This window comes from Pelobates fuscus, chromosome 6, assembly GCF_036172605.1.
Source record: "Pelobates fuscus isolate aPelFus1 chromosome 6, aPelFus1.pri, whole genome shotgun sequence".
NCBI lineage: Eukaryota > Metazoa > Chordata > Amphibia > Anura > Pelobatidae > Pelobates > Pelobates fuscus.
This window is the reverse complement of record NC_086322.1, coordinates 96,678,573-96,696,366: the sequence shown is the minus strand read 5'-3', so window position 1 is coordinate 96,696,366 and position 17,794 is coordinate 96,678,573. Positions and strand designations below refer to the sequence as shown.

At 40.2% G+C, this 17,794-nt stretch overlaps 1 protein-coding gene across 2 annotated transcripts in view; it reads right to left on the bottom strand.

Annotated features, from left to right (window-relative positions):
• SLC7A2 (solute carrier family 7 member 2) overlaps window positions 1-17,575 on the bottom strand; it is a 104,059-nt gene extending 86,484 nt beyond the window's left edge. For both annotated transcript variants that reach the window (XM_063458064.1, XM_063458066.1), the window contains exon 1: window positions 17,409-17,575. The gene's annotated coding sequence lies outside the window, so the exon portion shown is untranslated. The remainder of the gene's footprint in view (window positions 1-17,408) is intronic.
• Window positions 17,576-17,794: the final 219 nt, after the last annotated feature.

Here is a 17,794-nt window from a genome sequence, read left to right as displayed (position 1 = left end):
CATATGCACTACTGCTTACTATAGTGGTTATGATCTATGAGCGGTTATGATTTAAGATGAGCACCCCAGCCCCAATCCCCAGAGTGTGTTAAACTGTTTGCCTTTTTACTTGGGTCCTGGCTGAGCGCCTCAAGTGGCCAGTGATGACTTCAGGCTTCTCCAGAGTTGCACAAGACAAACGTCGATCCCACCAGGATTAGATTGGTCTGGAGACAGTGTGAGCCGATGCTCTCAATCAGTAAATGCATTTTGGTGCAAAGGAATATGTACAGAATTGACACTAGCAAGCCCAGAACTCTTTTTCATGGCTTGCTAACAATGCCTCAATTACACTGCCAGACGTGGATTACTCATCTGGCGGCAAATGGGTAACACTGTGTATGCTATGAAATGCTACACATACAGACCCAAGGAACCATGACCACTTCAAGTCACTGAAGTGGTCATGATGCCTGTGTGATGGGATTTCAGCTAGGCCCAAAATTTAGTAGGCCTAAAATCTCCATGTGGCATATACAAGTACAGGTATCTGTTAGTTACATGTAGCTAAGATACTATCATCGATGTACTGAGCATGTGCTGGATTTGAAAAACCACATTCCATTCTCCTAGTGCCATATTGCCGATCCATATAAGGTAACGCTGTGAATACGGTTTGCTGATCGGTGTAAGGGTACAGATGGGGGATGTATAGCTTATTAAAAAAAGCCTGAATTACATGTGCTCAGGCATTTTGGACATGTGTTTAGCTGAGACCGATTGGTGACAATAAAGACCTTTGCTACCTGAACTGACCTGTGTCTGGACTCTCTGTGCGTGACTTCTTCAGAATTCTCCTATAACACCTGGAGTAGCCCATTAATGTGCAGAACACAGATCCGAAAGGCATAAGAGAGATCTACCTGTAATGCCACAGAACAGTAATTCCCCATTCACAAAGAAACTTTAGAAATGTATATACTTCCTCAAACGGTTTAGTGAAAGAAAAGCTACTAAATGACTGAGAACATGAGCTGACTCACTCACTCATTTAGGTAATCAGCAGTGACTTTCGGATTCAAGCTTAGGACAGAAACAGAAGGTATTAAACACTCTGGAGTTAAACCATTCATTAAAAAGGTAAGCCGGCACCAGGGACCTCCTGTCAACAGAATTGAATTCCAATGAAGTAGTAATGGTGCCTGAAATTTTCGTTAACTATAATCAACTGTGTTGTTTATGAACAGAGCATAGCAGTTCAATATAATAATAACTATACATCTCTAAAAAGCTTTTCTGAAATGGTTTTAGATGTTGAAAAAAAGGCCAACTGTGAGAAGATGTGACATATTATATGACAAGACCTGCTCCTGCTATGACAGGATTTAAATGGCCCTTAACACAGAAAAGTATCTCATGCACACATGACACTTGGCAACAGCTCTACCTATTACTCAATAAAAATACATATGATTTAACCATTACACTGAATATTGCCTGCAAGTTGTGTTAACCTTCTCTTTAGGATTCTGTTTACATGTTAAACACTAGAACAATAAGAATACAAACTAATGCTATGTGTTACTTTGTCTTTCTAATTAGATGTCCTGTCCATCCCATAATGGATTTAAAGGCATGATTTACATCCATTATATTCAGCTGCACACTGGTTTCTCTAGTGACCCTCAGGAAGATATAGGCTACATTTGTGTTAATCCTGCAATAAAAACAATTCAGACTACAAAAAAGCCAGGTTTTACTTCACAGGGTTGAGACAACAAGGGCACTGCACCCAGATCACTTCATTGAGATGAAGTGGTCTAAGTGCCTTTAGAGTCCCTTTAAATATATTGCACATGACAATATAAATCTAGATCAATCTAAATCTGGTTTAGGGCAGTAGTAGAGTCTACTTTGTCTTATAGTAAACCCTATAGTAAAGGCAGAGCCTCACCATCAACTTTTGTCCAATCCCAGCAGTCATCATAATTGATGGCTGTGGGAGGCCGTCTTTATTATTGCTTTCCACAAGACAATCTATAGAGGATCCCGCGACCTTGCAAGATCCCCTATAGACCTAAGTGTCATACTTGCACATTAGCGCAGATCCTGGCTGGAGTGACTCTGAAAATAAATGGTGGAGTTGGGAAGTAAAGCTTCAGGTAAGAATACAAACCTTCCACCCCGCAGCCAGCAGCCCCAAGTGGAGAAGTCACCTATGCAAAATATGTAAAGACCATCAAAAGTCTCACATCCACTTTAAGAGTAGCAGGAAAAAAAAGAAAAGAAAGAAATTATGTATTTGTAACTTTATCTAACAGAGTCATAAAGTGGAATGTGATGACATTTTTAATTTTTTTGTACAGCACAACCTACAGCTAATTTTTACAGGGATATTTACTAATGTGCGAATTACAAATTAATTTAAAATTAAGGTCAAAATAGCTGAAGTGGAAATATTTTTTTAAGTCAGCTATGCGTTCAGGTAGACTACTCTGGCTAAATATTTGAAAATCATTTGCCTAGGCATGACAGAACTCAGGACCCCCCTTATTTAAATGTGCCCCACCCCTTCCTGTCAATGTCACACCTCTTCCTGTTAAAGACTAACACATATTTTGTCTGACAGACACACACTCAGATACACTAACACACACACTCACTGATTTGACACAATCTGACAGAGAAACACAATGACACACACACACTGACATACACACACACACATTCACTGACATACACACACACTGATTTTCAATTATTTAGATACACACACATTCACTGACAGTCACACAGGCTTCCTCACAGACACCCACAGACATACACACATTCACTGACAGACACACACACACAGACTCACTGACAGATCTCACAGACACACACACAAATTCCCTCACAGACACACACACATTCACTGACTAACAGCTCTGGTCACCTAGCAGGACATTAAATACCTCCTCACTGACTTTCGACGGACGTGGATGGCAGACATAGCCGTGATCCAAGCTGAGTTGCAGGCGGTCACAGACAAAGTACAGGCCACGGAGGAGGACATCCTCTATGCCTGACAAGAAAGAATGAGTATGAGAGAATCCCTCAACTCAATGCAAAAGGCACAACAAGAGCAAACCCTGCTCCTCGCTGCCATGGACAACCGCACCCGATGCAACAATTTAAAAATATGCGGTGTACAGACGAACTGCCGCACTACTTGAGGCACATGATAGCCTTGCTATTACCACCAACACAGGCCAAAAAGTTCATGATTGATGAGGGCCGTGAGTGATGTACTAATCCGGAAGCATTACCGTGATCAGCAATGGGTGGCTGTGATTGGCTAAGAGTCCCAGTTGACCGCATTCAGCCAAACACAGTACTAATTGCTGAAATGAATTGGTATTCTTAGAATCTCCCATCTTCGTCATACCTTCAGTAAGGGCTGAGCTGTGGATGACTGGGACCTTAATTTACTGTAGGAAGCCTTCCAACCGGTTGATTTTGTGGGTGATGTTCAGCAAGGTCATATGAAGGCAACAATAAACAAACATTCTTTGTATCAATACATATGAATTAGAATGATGTAAAATCTAATTCAATTCGACACAAGTAGGCTTGAAGAGAACATATCCAATACTTTAAGCGGGTGGACTGATAACAAATGGGGAGAGTTTAAAAAAAAAATAAAAAATCATACAGAATCCATTTGACAATTGGCATCAGCATGCATAGTATGCAGACTTTAGATGCTGTGCAAGTCCAATATTCCTCAAGCAGGATTATCCACTAAACCATGGAATTTCAGTGAATCAAATCTGAATGTCAAAATTTATGCTAACATAGCCAAGCTACGACTACAGGCGAGTTTTTGAATGAATCCAAATCAGCTATTTTAGCCTTGATTAGGCCACACAGATTTAATTATTAAAATTCAGTGTTTAGTGAATAACTCACAGAAACATTAGATTGCCAAGCATGCTCCATATTCTCTCTAAATGTCTTTATAAAATAGCTACTGACTAGACAAAGTAGTCATAATGACCTCACATGGTGGGGGGTATCAAGAAGCGGTAAAAAAAAATCTCAGCATTGGATTACAGGTAAGTGTAACAGTGATAAATATGTATTTTAAATTAGAATAAAGCATGTCGTGCCTAAAGAAAGAGTAGGAAACCTGACTCCTCCCCTCCCCCATCAAAATAAAATAACCCATCTACTGCAATCAGCGCTAATCAATTCTTACATGCTGGCCATTTCCATATTCAACCTTTGTGACCAATGTCTGCAGCTGCGAAGCATAAATCATTAATAAGCCATGTCAAACTGTACTCTGGTGAAAGCTAGCAACCTCGGCCAATTGTTTCCACATTAAGCAGTCAGTGTAATGATGCTGTTTCAGTAAGCGAGATAATGCTCATTGTAGAACAAAAAAATGTGTAACCATTTCAGTGCAATAGTCATGGAAATCTGTGGGGTTTTGGAAGAAGAAGAAAAATAAATAAATAAATAAATAACTCCTTCTGGCAAAGTGATTGGAAGATATGCTATTTACGGATGTCCCTCGGCATAAGTTTTCAGGCATGAAATTAACAAATAGTTGGCTGATATGGTAAGAGAATTGCATCTTTAATTTCCATGTTTCCGAATTTCGTGCTCGAACAGTGACATGCCACTAGAATCAGATTTCATAATGAATTGGTAACAAAACGTTAATGCGTTTTAAACTTTTGGGTGAGATTTAGGTGCATGTTGGATGTTACTCTCAGATAAAGGAAATATATTAAACTAGATTCTCCTTCAGTATCGGTTTCTGTTCAGTATCTGTTTCTGCAGGGTGATCAGAACGGTTTTCCTCAATACAAACACTTATGACAGTCTACTTCTAATGGCCTGTGGGTTCTGTCTCATTTGAGTGGTTGAACAAGGCTCTCCCAGAGTCTATGGCCTGACTCCCACTGCTGCTCTCAGCTAAAGTAGAAGTAAATTAAGTCCAAGTCACCCTGGCATGCTTTGCTTTGTCATCGATGTCCAGATTAAACAATAACAGAATCATGTCTAAGATTATTATCATATTTGTTGAGCAGAAGAGCCAGGCTGTAAGTGTAAGGACATACCCATTGTGTGCATTGAAAATAGTTTGACACAAACTGGGAGGCTATGTTCAAAAGCTTCTTACACCAAAAACATTACAATGGATTGCAGTGGTTAAGGTGCTTAAACTACTTATTGTACATTCATTTCAAGTCCCAAATCTCACATTAACATGCAGACATCCCAACATGCAGAAACTAATTTCAGGGAGGTGGCTGCACCCCCGCTCACTCCCCAATACACACCCTCACTTGCCCTCCCCTTATAAACGCGGGTCCCTACACACAGTCAAACACACACAGCATATTACGGCTATTTACACAGACACATGCACACACATTGACCCACAGATACACACTGGCACATACAAACAAATACACACAGATAAACACTGACACAAATACACACAGATGTCCACACTGGCACATACACATACTGACACAAATACACACACTGGCACATACACACAGAGAATTGCATCTTTAAATTTCCATGTTTCCGATAGTTAAAAATGTATTCAAGTTTTGTTACCAATTCATTATGAAATATGATTCTAGTGGCATGTCACTATTCGAGCACTAGATTCGCAAACATGAAATTAAAGATGCAATTCTCTGTGTGTATGTATTTAACCCACTGGCACATACATAGATGCACACACTGGCACAAATACACACATTGGCACAGACAGATACACACAATCTGTTATACATTGCAGCCATCTGTTCGCTTAACTTTTGGGGTCTGGGCTGAGGCTGATGGGAGCTCTCTCCAGCCTCTCCATAATGCTTGTGGTGGTGGTGGTGCTGCTGCCTCCTCCTCCCTACCTGCGGCTGTCTCTTTAGCTGGGAGGAAGTGACTTTCCTTCCAGCCGGCAGAAACTGCAGAGGCAAGGTCAGGCTCTTAAAGGGCTGGACACCCGACCGGGCCCCTGTTCTGAAATAACACCATCGGATTAATATTCAGTAGAGGGGTGGGGGGCAGTTATAGATGGCGTCTATGTGGGATGCCTTAACATGTGTCACTTCACATGTGCACTTCAACAGTGCTCCTCCAGTTCTGAAGAATGGAAGACCACAGATTGACTGAAATATCTTACTTCTCAACGCAATCAGTACTAAAGGAGGAGGAATTAAGGAGTTAAAATGGTACCTTTAAGTGCAATAATAAATTTTTTTTAAAAATACACACGATAACAAAAATGAAAAAAAAAGTTTGCCTGGCTTCACTTTTACAAGTAAATTAGAGATGTTACAAAAGTGTGTCAGATTTCTTTTAAAAACTTAAGCTACGGAACATTAAGATAAAACATAGCCATCTGTTTTTTCTGTTGTTTTTTAAAGGCAATCCAACGAAAGCAAAAATTACTATAATTGCAGATACTTAGCTATATAATAAGCTGAAATACATACCTATTCTGATGTTAGAGAAAAGCAAGTTTTATAAGAATCTTTCCTCTGCAGGGATGACTGCACAGGAAAGACCCAATCACATACAGATGTCATCAAAAGCCCCAGACAATTATATAAATAAAATTATAGTTTAAGAGCTACTTAAACCTCAGATTCTGCAGGGCATTTTTGGCATTGCAAGTGCACCTATATATTCAACATCAGGACTACCCAGCAGGGCCGGATTAAGAGCACATTGGGCCTGGTACTGAAAATTTCGATGGGCCTAATTACAGAATTTTAGCGACATAAAACAGTCATACCTCCCAAGTGTCTTGCACGTGGCGCCGGAGGGAAACAGGATGTATTTATAAGAATATACATACCCCATTATACTCTCTCAATTAAATCCATACCCCAAACATTGGCGTCCTGTGAAGTTGGACACTGGCAATCCTACATGCCTCACCAAACAAGCACTGGGTCATTGACAGTCATTGACAAAACCTTCTCTCTCCACACCCCTTTTTTCGGTCAACAAATCCATTTAAAAAAAAATTTAAAAAAAGAAGAAAATTCTATATTAAATAAAAAAAAAAAAAAGGAATGTAAAGATTTGCTTGTCCTTGGTTTGTCACTTGGATAAATGTAAGCAGCCCAGTGAATTTCTCCTGTAACGTTTACAATGAGAAATGGTCAGAACAGACAATCTACCTATTCAGGACATTCCATAACGGATTGTCTGCGTTCTGCTTAAGGAGCTTTGCAATTCTCTTTATGACTGGAAACATTCTTTATGCTTACGTCCACTTGCAACTAAGAAAAAAAAAATTCTCTTACAATATGCGACAAGAGAGTTAAAGAGAAGTTTGTATGCTTAGCATTATAGCATCCCTGTAAGATAAAACGTATTGTAAAAATAATGCCAGGATATTGTAGTGATAATGACAAGGCCTGTATTTTACAGTCAGAGGATAGAATATGATTAAAGAAAGCCAAGTAGAATGCCTACCTATAGTAACAGTTAAAATTAAGGTCTAGACGCTCTCATTGCAGAGACCCAGACCCGAGTGACCTCCCTGGCCCAACAACTCTCACGAGTTACCCGCACGGTGACCGCGATAGAGGCCAGGCATCGCAAGAGAAATGTCCGCATCCGCGGAGCACCAGAAACCATATGCCCTGAGTCCTTGCTGGAGTTTACAAACAAACTGGCGATCACGATGGGTGCAAAGAAAAACAGTGAAACGTGGCCCATCATAGCAGCATTCAGGATCCGGAAGGCCGCGACCACCCCCGCAGACACACCCAGGGACATTATCGCAATCACCTGAGACACCTCGGTAAAAGCAGCAATCATGGCCCACTCAAGGAAGATGCCCACCACATCAAGGTATTTGACGACCTACCATTTGAAACTCTGCTGGAAAGGAGAAGGTTCATGCCAATTACCCGGCAGCTGAGAGACCTGGGCATTAGATACAGATGGGGAGCATCTGGCACACTGGTGGTGCCACGCGGGGACGAAATCTTATCGTTGTCAGCAGAGGAAGACCCCACGAACTTTATACAGGAGCTCCAACTCCCCAAGCATGTACCCCCAGAACAGGGGAGAAGCGAGACCCCAAACACCACTGGCGACAACGTAGCATGGGAGTGAGGCCCTGAGGGGTCAGGGGCGCAAAGAAGGCCACGTCTACAGAACCCCGCATAGGACTGATAGAACGCAAGAGAACTGACCACACACACAACAAAAAGTTACAATGTTATAAGTTTGATTGAAATTTTATTTCAGTAAATATGCTGCAAACACAACAAATTACAATTTTCAGTTCTTTACAACCTATCAAGTGTTTTGAAACTGACTGTGTAATAATTTGGAACAGTGCATTGTAAGTTTATGTTTAAAAAAAATACTGTTATCATTAGGAGGTTTGTTCAATACAATTTTAATTGTACTCTTAATAGTTGATAACATGAGAATCATGCTGACTGTTATTTACATCAATTATTTAGGTAAATGAGAAAAATATCATTTGCATAATAATTTGGAAAACTCAGTCACGCGATGTGGAAGCGCCATATTTAAATATTGATTCAATGCTTTCCTATAGTAAAATTTGAAAGCATGCATATTATGTCCCCAATGCTGCTCAATCGGGATCATTAGATTGGACCCCCAACCCCCCTGGAGTAGGACCTGCCTCTTTTGTGCCTGGAGAGTAGAGCTGAGGAAGTCTAGCCACTGGAAACAAGGTAAAGAAGGGTTTTTACCTTGTCAATGACTAGGGACAATAACACTAACATTTGGAATACAGATTTGTATTCCTACAGTTCTAGTGTTTCTTTAAGATAGCAACGGACTCTTACTGACTGCAAAATAATTAACAAACACGATACACTGCTTAAACAAATTACTATTGTCTTCTCCAAAAAGTGCAAATGCAAGACAAGTTGACATATGCCCATGCTAATATTATTTATTTTCCTTACTGTATCTTGTTAATCGCGCAAAAAGCAACACATGTATAAAATATTTAAAATGGGATTGTAATTTATCTTGAATTTACACCATTGAACAAAACATTACCTATACACGGTGTCATTTTTATGTGATGCTATTGTTAAAATAAATATATAATTATATATATATATAAAAATACAGGGTAAGATAAACCTCCTGGTAAGTGCCAGTTCCCTTTTAGTAACTGTAGAGCAGTCATGTGAGCACAGCCTCAGAGCAGTTGTAAAAGAGCAAACAAGTTGAAAGGTTTCCTCACCCTACATAACAAATGAAAATACAATACCAACATATGACTGCAGTCTGAATCAACCAACACAAGTTCAAGATTTCCCTCCCAACTGCTATAAAGGACATTGCAAAGACAAACCTTTGAAACCAGAGTTAGTAAGTTAAACAAACTTGTCTGTATAACAAGATAAAAACAGGAACAAATGAATTACCTTAAACGTTGAATTGATGGATATTTTGCAACCTGTGCTATAGACAGACAGTCTTATGGTGACACACATCTTCTGCTATCAAAATTAAGATCAAACACATTACAGCTATATTATAGTAAGCCATTAGGAGGGGTGGAACTTTTATTTGAAATTGAAGGCTTACTCCAACCCATTCTAAATAAATGTATTTTTAATTTACAATACCTTAATGGGCATTAGCAATTAGGCTCCCCTTATAAATTGTAATTATTTCAAAATAAGTATAAACTTACCAGGAATCCAACGCAGCGCGTGGCTCCTGGCCTTGGCTCCCACACCTCCATTGACATCATTGCCTTCCTCACCAGGTCTAATCAAAGGCTTCACATAGATAAGCATTTGATTAGACTTGCCCGACTCAAACAAAGCGCATGCAAACAAAACAAAACACAAAACAAAACAAAGAAACGGAGGGAGGGAGGGAGGCAGGAGGGCACATTGAAGGTAAAAGCTAACCACGTCTTTTGCCAGCACTTGCTGACAGATTTTTTTTTTTGCATGGAATTAACATTAGGCAGCCGGGAACAGAGTTATGCTTCTAAATGACTGTTTTAATAGAATGCTTTGTCCTATTACTGAATATACATCTATTGTAAATAGTAATAGTAAATTATGAATTCCCTTACCAATGTGCATATGGAATGTGGGAATGTTTGCAAAGACCAAGTGCAGTTTTCTAAAATTTTAGAAAATACATAAATTAGTTACAGTCTCTTTCAAGTTCTGTGAAAAACATATTTTCTTCAATACCTGGCAGTAACAAGCAAATGTCAATATTAAAAAGTTATATACAGCTTGAATACAGTTTGCTTATTTTTTTTTTTATTATTTTTTTTATTGTTTAGGTCTAACTGGGCATTTATGAAGGAATATTAGCACATAATTGAAGAAAAACAAAAATACCTTAAGGGCCAACTCATAGCCGCAGTACGAAACTCCCTCCCATCATTCTATAAAGTGTGGGAACCATGGCAGGCATATAAAGAAACATTACAGGCTACATAAAACGAGATAGATATGTTTCACACACCATACTGGACTCCCCCTCCCTCTTTCTATTCTTTTCTGTATGGATTCCACACTATGAGATAATGATCAACTAAAAACTACCACCGCACCCTTTTACAACCACACAGATACATATTACTACTACAAGCGCCATACACCTTGTTCCGTTCTATCACTTCATTGTTACACACCAAACAAATATGCACCTGTACTATTACTGTACAGCTGCCGGTATCAACCTCAACAACTTCTACCAATTTGAACTCTCATATCTAAAATGTATTTACACGACACTGGCAGCCAAGAAACTTACTTTATACAATACTCAACTGCTTCAGCATACACTGACAACACTCTCCTTCAAACAGGCTGTATACTGCGGCAAAATATACCAGCTTTTCATAGTACAGGTGTACTTTCCCCAGATAGGAGATGGAGATGGGTGCTTCATCAGAACTGGTCTCCCTCTTTCCCTTCTGTTTCCCACTTTTATTTTCCCCCCCCCCCGCCCTCTTCATTATTTTTTTTTTTTATTTTTTTTTTAATTCTTTATTTTTGAAGCGCATGAGGGTTACAAACATTCTCATTATGCCTTGCCAGCTATAGCAAGATAAGAGTGAACAATGAATTAAACAAAAAAGGCATAGTAGCATATCAGCGCACATTTTTGTGTTAGTGGTTCAAGAGAGACGTTGTTTTAACGCATTAAGTTTAGCATAGTGGTAATACAGCTTGACAGTTATGGGCTGCTTAGTGTGTAGATTTAGTTTGAACATACTTTTTTAACATGCGTATAAAATTGCTTAAAGGTAAGTTGCTGATTCACACGCTGTCCATGCATGTCCTATGGATTTGTTACGACAGAGTGGACAGGGTAGGTATATAGGTAGAAAACATGCTTTTAAGTCTCGGGTAGCCGAGAGGTTAGGGAGGCAGGCAGGTTGCCATACACGCCAGCTATTTGGCATGGGAATGGCCAGTAGCCGGCCATCTAGGAGCACCGCCAGTGGGCCTAGGAAGACCTAGCAAGAACACACAGCGATAATCATAATAAGAGCATACAGTAATAATAATAATTGCGGCGAGCAAAAACTTTTGAGCGGTATATAGCAGTTTAGTGTTAAACAATTATCTCTGCTTAGAGGGTTGCAGAAGGGAGTCACCAGAGTTCAGTTTGGCAGGGGCACCAACCAATACCCTCCGTGCATTTCTGCGACGTGAGCGTCTCTTCACCCGATACCCAGCATGGTAAAGGGCGTACAGGCTGTATAAGGGTCTTGTTTTGTCATGGCAAAGTCCAGACGGAAAGGGTACCGTATTGGGCCTGTTTGCCCATCGCTGTGGGTACCTGTGAGCGTGGTGCAGGTAGGTGTTGCTCCTATCCAGGACCCCAGGGCTCTCCGTGGTTTTGTCGACCTCCGGCGCCGCAATGTGTGTCTGCCACTCAGCTCAGCAGGTCGCTCAGCAGGATTCCGTTTCGTGCTGGGTTGAGATGGATCCTGTAGGTCCCCTTGAGGTTGTAACGCCATTCGGTGTAGCCTCTTGCGAGCAGGCGGGAGGTGTCTCCGTCTTCGTCGCCATCTTTGTTTGCCTTCTTTTTGAGCGGGGTTGCGCTTGGCTGTGGCGGACGCGTGGGGAACTCTCCCTGGGTAGGTTCGTTTGTGCTTTAGCTTGCCGCTCTCTATCTTCTAGTTTCGCCCAAAAGGCGTTGAAGATGGCATCCAGCTTTGTTAGTGTGTCGGTCCCCATTGCATAGCCTTTGTGGTCGTCCGTGGTGTCCGCCATAGTGTGGGCCTGTGGAGCTGTGAGTTGCTTGTGAGGGTCCGCCATCTGTGTCAGCCGTGGCTTTTGTGTCTGGCTGGGTTGGACCAGGATTACCCCCACCGGTCCTGAGGGGGGGGGAGCGGGTGTTCAGGGGTGCATTGCCGTCGGCGTAGAGGCGAGGAGAGCGGCCGCCTCCCCCCATCCCCATCCACCGTAGGCCGCAGCGGGCCTCCTCTGTTTCACGCTTGCGGAAAATACCGGAGTCTGGTATCGGTCAATTCGCCAGGGTGCCCCTATCTCGGGCAGCGTATCCCGGCATCAGTGTGAGCATTGGATCCGTATGAATTTCCCTAAATTCGATTATGGTTGTGGGAGCCCCGCCGCCATGCGACTATTCCGTTTGCCGTTCAGACCCCGCCCCCCCCCTCTTCATTTTTACTTAACAGTTGTAACTACTATGGGCAGTGACAGCTCCAGGACTAGCACATAAAGTAGTAATGCACCCTCTATACTTCCTAGGGCATCTTGGACGAACTTGAGATGTAAAATTGGTGTCTACATGGCAGAAATGAGAATAAAACAATTTACCTTGTTGTAAACTGATGATGACAAGGCTTCATCTCTAAAGAATATTGCACCTAATGTGCCCTCTTAATATGCCCTCTTTTTGTTTTTTTTTAGTCTTTATTTTTGCACTCTCTATACTTCCTAGGGCAGTAAGACACAATTGTAAGAACGCTGGTTTTTGATGTACTATAACTTACTGCAGTGCTCCACAACCCTCTCCTCAAGGCAAACTAACAGTCCAGGATTTAGGTATTACCCGGGTGTGTCTAAAAAAAACAACCCACAACACACCTAAGAGTCCAAGATGTTTTTAGTTTTGTGTGTGTGTTTTTTTTTTGTTTTTTTTAACACTTTAGACACAACCCAAGTAATCCTTAAATCCTGGACTGTTAGGTGTGCCTTGAGGAGCAGGTTGAGGAGCACTGCAGTAAGTTATAGTACATCAAAAACCAGCGTTCTTACAATCGTGTCTTACTGCCCTAGGAAGTATAGAGAGTGCAAAAATAAAGACTAAAAAAAAAAAAAAAAAGAGGGCATATTAAGAGGGCACATTAGGTGCAATATTTTTTGCGACCGTCTTTAGAGATGAAGCCTTGTCATCATCAGTTTACAACAAGGTAAATTGTTTTATTCTCATTTCTGCCATGTAGACACCAATTTTACATCTCAAGTTCGTCCAAGATGATATTAATATCCACTGGATGGATGCAGCAGGAAAATAAAATAAAAAGCTGCTCTCATAACAGGTCTATCTGAAGGTGTGGGTTATATATAGTTAATGGCAAATATGTATATGACATTCTAAAGATATAACATCTATAGCTTATCAAAAGAAGCCTCAAAACATAACATTTTATTTCTGCTTTAATACCCCTGTTACCATACATTATTCTTATATGAAGATTCAAATATCTAATTTTAAAGGGATATCATTTAATTAATTGCATGTGATGTTTGCATATTTTACATTTTACCATTGATGAGTTTAACTCGGTGAATATTGGCTTGTTATGGGGGATCCCATTCAGCTTTAGGTACGAAAAGAGGTTTGTATTAGACAAGACTGAAAGTGAAACAATTCACTTAAAAGTATCAGTTGGGGGTGCAGGACAGTCACTGGGATCATGTTTGCATTTACTTTTGAAAAATATTTTTGACACACCTTCCTGATTGTCAGACAACCAGGAGGGATCCCTCCTCACTTACTTCTACCTATAGATAAAGTGAAAGTGAGGGGCTGCTCCAATCTATTAAATGGTTTCCTATAAAATGTCCTTTAATTATATTTCAAATACATTTTTTCTTGTTTGCTTTTTTAAATAAAGATTTGAAGTGGTGATGGTGGTAGTAGTATGTATGTGCAGTGTTTCACCTGTAAGGGATTACTTTCCCTTCCCTCCGTTGAAGTAACATTTATGTGTGTCAGTGTGTCTGTCAAATCAGTGAGTGTGTGTCAGTGAGTGTCTGTATGTCATAGAGAGTGTGTGTGTCAGCGTGTATAAAATCAGTGAGAGTGTGTGTCTGTCAGTGATTGCATATGTCAGTGTATGTGTATCGGTCAGTGAAAGTGTGTGCTAATGACTGCCTGTCATGTCAGTGAGTGTGTGCGCACGCACGCATGTGTATGTATATCAGTAAGAGCATTAGATTGCCCTTCTCGGATTCTTGCACCAGACTCAGGTGATTCCTAGTTGTTTAAGCAACAAATGTGATACTTGAATGGTAGAACGTTTCCCATTCTATATATGGTAAATGTATTGGTTGAAAGTTGCTTGTTTGGATGTAATCCCAGCATTTTAGGTCTTATGTTTTGGCCAAGGCATGGTCAAAGTACTACTACGAAGCTCACATAGTTCTTATAATCATAACCAAAAATGGTTTACCTGGACTCCACATCTATCTTTAAACTCCAAGATTTGTATTTGCTAAACCTCAAAGTCCAAGAGTAATGGAGCGCCCACCAAAACTGACTACATGCTGAGCAGCTGCAAAATTATTCTAGTTCAATGAGGTAAACTACAGTCCTTCAGGTACAGGTGGCCTAAAACTACCTTAATGCTCCACAAGCCTTTGACTAGCAGAAAACTGGAGCCACAGCTCAGCATCTCTATAGAGCATCAGTTATGCCTATTTTTGGTCCATTAGGGATTTTATTCCAAAACTAAATACAATCACAGTGGTTGGGGAATTCACATTGGTTTTTAAAAGATATAATAAAAATCCTCCAAACTGGATTGAAAACTGGATTGAATATAATGCCAATGTCATGGTGGATCTTGGTCTGAGGTCCTCTTAAAATTCTTCCCATCGAGGCAGGGCTTTTTTTTTTTTTTTTTAAATTCTAAAAATAAATAAAAGTAAATCTTGAAAGTGGAAGGAGGCCGAAAGTCTTTTGCCGCCGTCCACTTTCAAGATTTATTTATATTTTTAAAATAAATAAAAGGCCTCCCTCTATGAGAAGAATTTGAGTAGACCTCGGACTTCCATGACAGCAGACACTCAAGTCTTCCCTTGTAGCCATGCTGTCTGCAAGGGAGAAGACCATTACATCCGTCACCATGACAGATGTAATTCTTGCACAGAACTGATATTAGGTAGGCTGTTGAAGTCACGTGTGCCAGTGGGGTGTTACTAGTCCCCAGCGCAAACGTGCACATTTCTCAGTAGGTGCAGCATTTCATACAGACTCCTACCACCATGGCAACTTCTAAAAGCAGAAATGGTTATGGTGTTTGGAGTAACCCTTTAACTACCCTAGTACCAGCAGGCTGCAAACCGGAATCAGTTGCTTTAGTTTGATATCAGGACTATTCCATCTATGGAGAGAGTAAACAACAGGCATGCTTGAAGAAGTATCCTGAACTTCACCGGATCATTGAAAGCAAGCCTGAAAGTCAAGCCAGATCCAGCAATGGTGGTAAGTTGGAAATTGGTGGAGAGACATACGTCCATCTAAAATTGACTCCCAAAGATAATAAGTCAGGCTCTGTGAAGGACATTACGACTCAATTAAATTCAGCAAGCAAATTCAGGTTAAGTAATTGGAGCCATATTTTAAATACTACAAAACTAGTACAAAGAAGACAGCAGTTCCACATGTTACCTGTTTTATATTTTTTCTTCCACGTCAGTAGATTTTTTAGGTCTATGTTGACATGCAGGACCTAGTATCAGGATGCAGTGAAATTTTCTGAAGGTCCCTTGAAGGCCAGGGAACAAGACCCTTGTTTACCGTTATGTCATTTTTCAAAAGAACCATCTGTAGAGCACAAACACCCCCAGCACTTCATAACATCACTACTAAAAGTGTATGTGAGACAGAAGGCTTAATTAGTAAGCATTAATATGATTATGTATGTTAATTATATATATCTGGGTATTTTTTCTATGCTTACCCCCCATATAACCTGAAAGAAAAGTACACATGTTATGAGAGTGCTAGTCATGCTACAATATGCCAACACTTTTTAACACAACTAAATATTAATTTACCATATAATCCAAGAGGCTTTTTTTCTAGATACTATCTATCCATCAACCTTACACATCACTTTCTACCTCAGGTGATTACAAATACCAAAACAATGCACTCACAAACAGAAGCCTTATGGCAACAACATACCAATGTATTTGCAAACATGTCCTCCCCATTATACAGATCTAATGCAACATTTTACTATAGTTATTTCAGGAAAAAAGTTATATTGAGGTGTAACCAAACTATTTCACAACTGTCAGTATGTTATAAAAGACACAAAAAATAAGTACTGTAAACGTATTTTATATACAAAAATATTAAATTTATATGAGACCAAAGGGTCTTTAAATGATGCTGCTAGTTATACATATATATATATTTGTTGCTTTATCAATATGCAACTTAGACTTGCCTTCTAAAAATGTAGTTACTATATCAATATTAATCGGTCTACTGCTATAACCAACAAGTTTATATGGTTTCCATGATAATGTCTATTCATTTATGTAACTGCTCATGAGATATATATATTAACACACACACACACACACACACACACACTTTTTCTTTTTTTAATTACACATGTGAACTTACATTGTATAAAGAGTACAAATAATATGTTCAGTATCAACCCAGACTACTTATATGTAAAATAATAAAAACACAAGTTATTTTTTGCAGCACTGTGTAATATTATTGTGTGTAGAAACTCATAGGGTGCAGTTTGGTTAATTTGTGCCTCAGAAAATTGTGGATGGAACTATATTGATGATTCTATTTCACAGTAGAGGTTGTGCAGGGGCCCCGAGGCTTGTGCCTTCAATATGTATTAAGCTCATGTACCACAGACAGCAGGAGTCGCCAAAAGACGTCCCTTACTCAAGAACTGTCAAAAGGATCCCTGTACATGAACTGCACATTCACCCTGACTTAGAACATGCAAGTGCAACTATGTAGCATGCACACTCCGCTATCAATTGCTTTTAGCATTTGCTTGTGGGAACTGTTTTAATCCCAGACACACCTCCAAATATAGTTCACCCCTTCGCTACCACATTCCTTCTAGATTAACTTTCAAGCAACTGGCCCCAAAGTATTAAAATAAGGGGTAAAAAAGGGAATACGCTTACAGATCTGAGGGTGTCCCCTGGATTCTGCAATGGGTGATCCGCGTAGAATCCTTACTGAACTGAAGTTTGGATCATGAACAGCAAAATCAGACATAGACCACGTTACAAGCACAGCTAGGGCTCTGCAAACTGCATGAAGCAGGGTGTCGGGTGTCTTGGGAAGCAAATAGCAAAAAGGGGGTGGGGAGGGCATGGTTTGGGAAGGGAGGTGTGTGCTCATTCCATTCTAAGTGCAAGCACACTCAGACCAATGGTTGATAGGACTACACGGAGTACGCCTTTCTGCTATTTTTTTCCCCTCATGGAAGATGCATTCAGAATATTGCATAGTTTTCGCTTTTGGCTTCTACTGTAGGAAAATAAAGGCTTGTTCTATTCCTCCAGGA